The sequence below is a fragment of the Papaver somniferum genome, unplaced genomic scaffold, assembly GCF_003573695.1.
Source record: "Papaver somniferum cultivar HN1 unplaced genomic scaffold, ASM357369v1 unplaced-scaffold_19, whole genome shotgun sequence".
NCBI lineage: Eukaryota > Viridiplantae > Streptophyta > Magnoliopsida > Ranunculales > Papaveraceae > Papaver > Papaver somniferum.
The window spans coordinates 6,198,537-6,205,301 of NW_020628818.1; the positions used below are offsets into that span (position 1 = coordinate 6,198,537).

Here is a 6,765-nt window from a genome sequence, read left to right on the forward strand (position 1 = left end):
TAAAAGAAAAACAGTGGGACATGGGCAGAACTTTAAGTCCATAAGCATTAGTAGCCTTAAGGGTGCAAAGGAACCGAGCCGGACCGACGGACCGAACCGGAACCGATGGAACCGTACCTGATTTTGGACCGAACCGAGGTACAAGGTACAAGTACCGGTCCCAAAAATAGGAACCGAGCTCTGGGGGTACAGGTACACGGTCCAACACATGAACCGTCCCGTACCGGACCGAAGTCCCGAATAATTGTGACCGTTAGATTTAGGGGATAAGGGATCTGTCTCAGCCGTTGGATTAATAGGGGGTATATAAACTAACATACTAGGGTTAGGGTTTCAGTTTCCTTTCTTTCTTTTTTTTCTCGTCTCCTCTCTCTGAGAAGGAGAAGAACTTCTTCTCTGTTAACCCAATCTCTACCAAAGTTAAGTAAAAAAAAACCCTCAAATCTTCGTTTCTTCATCAAACTGAGTTCGTATCTCTTTGTACTACAGTTTTTGCCTGTTTTCTAGTTCCGGTGTGAAGAAAATAAGAAGAACAATTTCAGAATCTTAATCACGGGGTAAGTAATCTTTACTGAAAATTCCTTATTTCTTTCTTTCTTAATCACCTGATTTGTTCCATCTTTTTTGTTCAATTTGTTTTTAATTTTTGTATGCCTGTGATTGAGATTGATGGATTTTTTTTTTTTAATTTTTGTTTTTTCAGAATATTGGGTGTAGAGTTTCAGAGGAGAAGCCTGAAGAACTGATCCAGTTGAGGGGTATGTGTTCTTCTTTGTTTATTGCTTAGATTTGATTTTGGGAAACTTGATTGTTTCTGTTAGGTTCAATAGAATGATTTAATGATGGGTGTGGTGTGGATGCAATCAAAATATTTTATCATTTGGGTTTGCAATGTTTAAGCATCAAAATCTTCTAAGGGTTTGCAATGTTTAAGAATCTGTAATTTTTTGAATGCACTAATAGTGTTTGATAAAATTGCTCATCAAAATGATTTTTCTTAGATATATAAAGTTGTTTTAGACTTTTAGTAAATTGCTCATCTAATTTTTTTAGTAAATGCAATGTTTTAGTATCTTTCTCTATGTTATGAGTGGTTTTGTTGCAGTCATTGTAGTATCTTCAGTGCCAGAGAATACTTGTGTTTCATTTGTCATATGTACATGTAAATATCTTTCTCTATGTTTATTGAATGCTATTGAATATGTGAACTTCTTTAAATGACTGTTCTTTTGGGACCAAACTCAATTGTGTTATCATATTTGGAAATTGTAGTAGTAGTCATGAGAATTATGTCTACAAGTTTGTATCAGATTTGGAAATTGCTTTGGCTCTGGTATTTATCAACTTGTTGATTAAGGTTGTTGCTTTCTATTAGTTGATTACTGGATTGTGGGTTCTATCCATTGTGGGAGCTTGGTGCAATTTCTTGACCTTGTTCTACATAGGTAAGAGAGAGTAGTTGCATTACTTTGCAAGTTTCTTGGTCACATGTATTATGTCTTATTCGTGTGAGTTAGGTCTAACTATTTGTGTTGATAGATAAGCTAATTTAGTTTGGCAATTACAAGATAACATGATGTTGAAATTGAAGAAGGTAACATATTACATTATTACTTGTGTTTGGCATTGATAGATATAGTCTAATAGTTACTAACTGCTATTATTTGTTTTTGCAGCGTTACTTGGTCCTATCAATACTGATGACACCCCAAGTGCTGCTGACATGGATTACAAGATCAAGATTCAAGACTACTGCAGCACTAGCTGCACTGCTAGTTGTTCTTTTTTCAGATTTTCTCATTTTCAAGACTTAGTGTGTGTGTCTGTGACTACTGCCTACTGCCATTTCTTTTTCCATATTTTCAAGACATTGTTTGTTTGGTTTGCTAGTAATATTGCTACTTATTAGTTGTTGCTTTGAATGAGAATTTGAGATATTAGTAATACTTAATATATTGAAAAACAGGTACTTAGATTGTCAGAGAAAAAGACATATATTTTTGTTTGGAAAAGTACCGACTGGTACCGGAACCGTACCTGGTACCGGACGTGTACCGAATGGTACCGGAACCGAGGTACAAGGTACAGGTACCGGTCCAAAATTTTGGAACCGAGGCTAGGGAGGTACAGGTACTCGGTCTCGTCAAGAACCGAGCCGAACCGTACCGTGTGCACCCTTAAGTAGCCTAGTCTGTTAATATCATCCCCAAAAGATACTAGATACATTTACTTTGGGATAAAATGAACCTGGGTGACAAGTGGACCAAACTTAAAGATAAGAATGAACATGGTTAGTTACTAGTCCAGACATATAGTCTTAGCCAACTTATTGTAAAAGGTGGGTTGAATTCGGTTAGCTACTAGTCTAGATACATACTTCCTCCGTTTTTTTTAATAGGTCAGTTTCAAAAAATAAAAGTTTCAAGAAAATAGGTCAGTTTTTTAATTGGGAAAGTCAAATGTTACTTTAATTTTCTGGGACCACTTTTCTCTTAACTTCTTTTGGTGACAAGTGTCATGTGGACCACTTCACTTTACTTCTTTTGCTAACAAGTGTCACAGGGACCATTTCATTTCACTTCTTTTATTGACAAGTGTCATGAGAAGCACTTTCAATGATTAGTTCTCTTAATTTCCTTAAATTTCGCTAAAAACAAAAATGGCCTATTAAAAAAGAACGGAGGGAGTAAAATTTATCATGTTAAAAAAAATATGTAACTCACAAGAATATCAAACTAGACTTTTTGTCTGATGATTTCTTGTGGAAACATTTCAATAGATAAGCATTACACCTAATCGAGTTTGATTTCTTGTGAAAACATTTCAATAGATAAGTATTACACTTAATCGAGTTTAAAGTGTTGAATCAAATCTTGACTTTATCAACAATTCTTGAATGGCCTTATAGCAGAAGAGAATGATCTTGAAACATATAAGAATTATAAATAGATTAAATAGAGATACAAATCACGAAACTATCTTAAAGAAGATGTGTGAACTTGTCCTTCATAAATCCCCAAGTGAAGTCTTTCAAAGTCTTTATACCTTAGTTCTCGAAGAATCTTAGGTATTGGAGGAACACTTGCAACAAGATATATTTCGTGCAAATGATTGAGATTTATGTGCTGGTCATTTCACCAACATGTAGTAATCCAACATGATTGAGATTTTAGTGATATTGTTTATTTAGTTATAACTTGACTTGTGTTTGAGGTTCTTTCCATAGTTTGAGGATATTAGACATGTTTAACGTCGAGCGAATTTCATAAGAGAAATACTTCAAGAGGTATCCTCAAACTTCTAAGAATAGACAATGTGTACACAATATGGCAATCTCCTTTAACAAGATCCAAAAACTTGGTTCACAAGTTAGATCAATTCTTGGAAAGAATTAAGCTTTCCTCTTAAAGGAATTACCTGTGAATGCCAAATTGTAAGAATGTAAAAATCTTGCCTTGGAATTAATAAAAAAATACATGGACCCAATACAATAAATTGATGTTCTTGAACTCACCAAGAGAGGTTCGCGAGCTCAAGTAAGTTCCAGAGTTCATGAACTTCAAAATCTAGTTAGGTTCGCGAATTCAAGTTAATTTTCCGACTCAAGAACTTTGAAATTCATTAAAGTGTACGAACTCACAAAAGTAGGTTCGCGAACTCGAAGTAAAATTGGGGTTCAGGAACTTCATATTTCACTTAGGTTCGTATTATTGAGTTTATGGATTTACGTTTAATAAAATTCTATCTAGATTTTTACATATTTTCTTCAGAATTTTTGTTGAAATTCGAATTACCTTATACAATATCTATTTATTGTTTCTACCATATAGATAGTCTCTTTTGGTGATTATAGTTAAGATTTTTTTAAAACCAAAAGTTGTTTGGTTTATACCATTGTTGTGATCGAATTAGATCAACATACACAATGCAGTGACCAATCTTTACTGACAGTTTAGTTTAACTTTAACGATCTCCACATTTGTATACTGTCAGGATAAGGTAATGAATAATCTACATCTCCATATGTATATCTCATGGATAACTTTGGTGTAATGTAACCTATCTGCATGTGTTGTCCATAGTGCAATTAATTAGACGCTAGTTATGGTAATAAAATAATTTCACTAAAAACAATTACCAAAAAATTAAGTCACTGATGTTACGGCATGAGTTAAATATTATACAAATACTAGGAAAGATACATATATATTATCCAGTTATATATATATAGGGATATTTTGGTTTTGGGTCCCAACTTTGTGACCAGCGTTGCACTTCGGTCCTATAAAATTCAATATTAAAGTTTGGGTCCCAGGAACGTTAGTGACCATGTTGAACGTTACAAAAAATTTATTTTAAAATTTTCTCTTATATTTTGTTAACGTTGTGTGTTACATTACTACGTAATTTTCACGTGTAACTTAAAAATGATCAAACGGGTGACAAATTCAGTTTCAGGCTTTATCGTACACCAGCTCCTCCCCCTTCTTCGCCAACAACAAACAGAGGAAAACTTCTTAAAAATTATATGTTAATCTTTACCACATGTTTTTAATTAATTCTTCATTTTCACAGCTCAATCATTAAAATGTTCAATCTTGTCAAGAAACTAATCTCAATCCAATACAAATAAATAAATCTCACACCATTCAATCAAATGGTCAGCGTATCTATTAATTTCTTAACCTAACAACCCATTTGATACCATTAATTCCATTTTTTCTTTATTAACTCTATTCCCTGAAAGAGAGTGATCATGAATGCATTTGTTCAAAGTAATCTGATGGTTTTCTTCTCTTACCATGCTTCAATTGCTTGAAAACCCTTCACGACTTCACTCTTAGTTTAGCCATCTCGATCCAATTCTAAACACCTCACTCTTTTTGAAGAAACTCAACCTAATATATACACATAAAACTATCATATTTTCGATATAAAATTAAAAAATTATGTTAGGATTCCCAAAGAGAAACTACCGTTTGCAGTGAAAAAAAAGAAAGATTTGGAGAGAAACAGAAGCGACGTGAAGAGAAAGAGAATGATTTAGGATTTCGGTGGATACTGTGTTTATTCTCGACCGTGACAAACATAAGGTGTAATGGTTGGTTCGGTAAATAAAACGAAGTATAATATTATGTTGGTCATTTTCGTATTTAACTTGATTTTGTAACTGTCAATATGGACATTGACGATCCTGGGATCCAAACTCTAATATTGAACTTTCTAGGACCCAAAAAATACTGGTCATAAAGTTATAATCCAGAATTAAAATATCCCATATATATACATATATATATATATATACAAGAATATCAACTAGATCTTTGTATGATGATTTCTTGTCGGAAACTTTAAAACCGTATTTTAATGATAAGTGTTACACTTAGTCGAGTATAAAATGCTCTACCAAATCTGGATTTTATCAATAATTCTTGAATGACCTTATAGCGGAAGAGAATGATCTTGAAATAGACAAGAATTATAAATATATCAGATCGAAATATAGGTTACAAAACCATCTTAGAGAAGATATGTGAACTTGTCATTCACGAATCCCCAAGTGAAATCTTTCAAATTATTTATACCTTAGTTCTCTAAGAACCTAAGATACATTATGTGCTACTAATATCTCCAACATGGATTAATTGATCAACGCCGAGTTGCTTGTAAAGATGTAACCGATGATTTCTTGTAACCCGAGTAATATCTTAAATTGCAAAGTCTATGTTGTTTCGGTGAACCTGTTTCTTTAGATATAACTTGACTTATGTTTGAGGTTTTTTCCATAGTTTGAGAATATTAGATATATTAACGTCGAGTAAATTCTATAAGAGAAATACTTCTAAGGATATACACAAAATACTAGGAATAGACAATATGTATGCAACATGACAATTGCCCACAAATGGATATTTAAACAATAGGTTCACAAGTTAGATAAATTTTTAGAAATAATCAAAAATCTACTCGTAAAGTAATTACCTAAGATTATGAATTCGTAAGAATGTAAAAAACTTGCCTTGGAATAAAAAAGAGGAAAGTACATGGACCCAATAAAATGAGTTGATGTTCTTTAAATCACCAAGGTAGGTTCGGGAACTCAAGTGAGTTCCAGAGTTCAGAAATTTCAAAATCTCATTAGCTTCACTAACTCACAAAAGTAAGTTCGCGGACTTAAACAAAATTTTGGGTTCAAGAAATTTATATTCATTTAAGTTTATGAATCCACACACGTAGGTTCGCGAAAGTAAAATTGGGGTTCAGGAACTTCAGATTTCATCTAGGTTCGTGAAGTCACCAAACTTGGTTTGCGAACTCAAGTGGAATTTAGATTTCAGGAACTCCAAACACTAAGTAGGTTCGCAAACTCACTAATTAGATTTACGAACTCAAATGTGCAAAGTTCATAAAACTTTCTCATTTTTTTCGTTGTTCCGGAAATTTTCAAAGCAAGCCTCGAATTCGAAACATAACTAGATATCTGTGATTTGATCCTTCTTTGTAACTTGATCATTTACGAAAGTCCTCGACTTTGCAAAAATATATAGAAGTCAAAAAGAGTCTGAAAGAAATGACATGAATCTTCGTTACTAACCTTCGTTTGAGTTTTTTAAAATGATATTTTGTGTGATCTTTAATTTTCAATTCTGAAGAGTAACTCGGATGATCCTATGACTCTATTACCTCATCTAATAAGATCGAAGAAAATTTTTTAGTACGTAAGCCGATAGACCTCTTAGACATATTTGAGGACGCTAGACCTCT

General features: G+C 33.1%; 1 long non-coding RNA gene across 1 annotated transcript; it reads left to right on the forward strand.

The window, feature by feature from the left end:
- The first annotated feature begins 342 nt into the window (after positions 1 to 342).
- Positions 343 to 1,944, forward strand: LOC113338669. The gene is made up of 5 exons (XR_003354810.1): positions 343 to 557; positions 704 to 758; positions 1,376 to 1,445; positions 1,540 to 1,594; positions 1,677 to 1,944. It is a non-coding gene; the product is annotated as an uncharacterized LOC113338669 (long non-coding RNA).
- Positions 1,945 to 6,765: the final 4,821 nt, after the last annotated feature.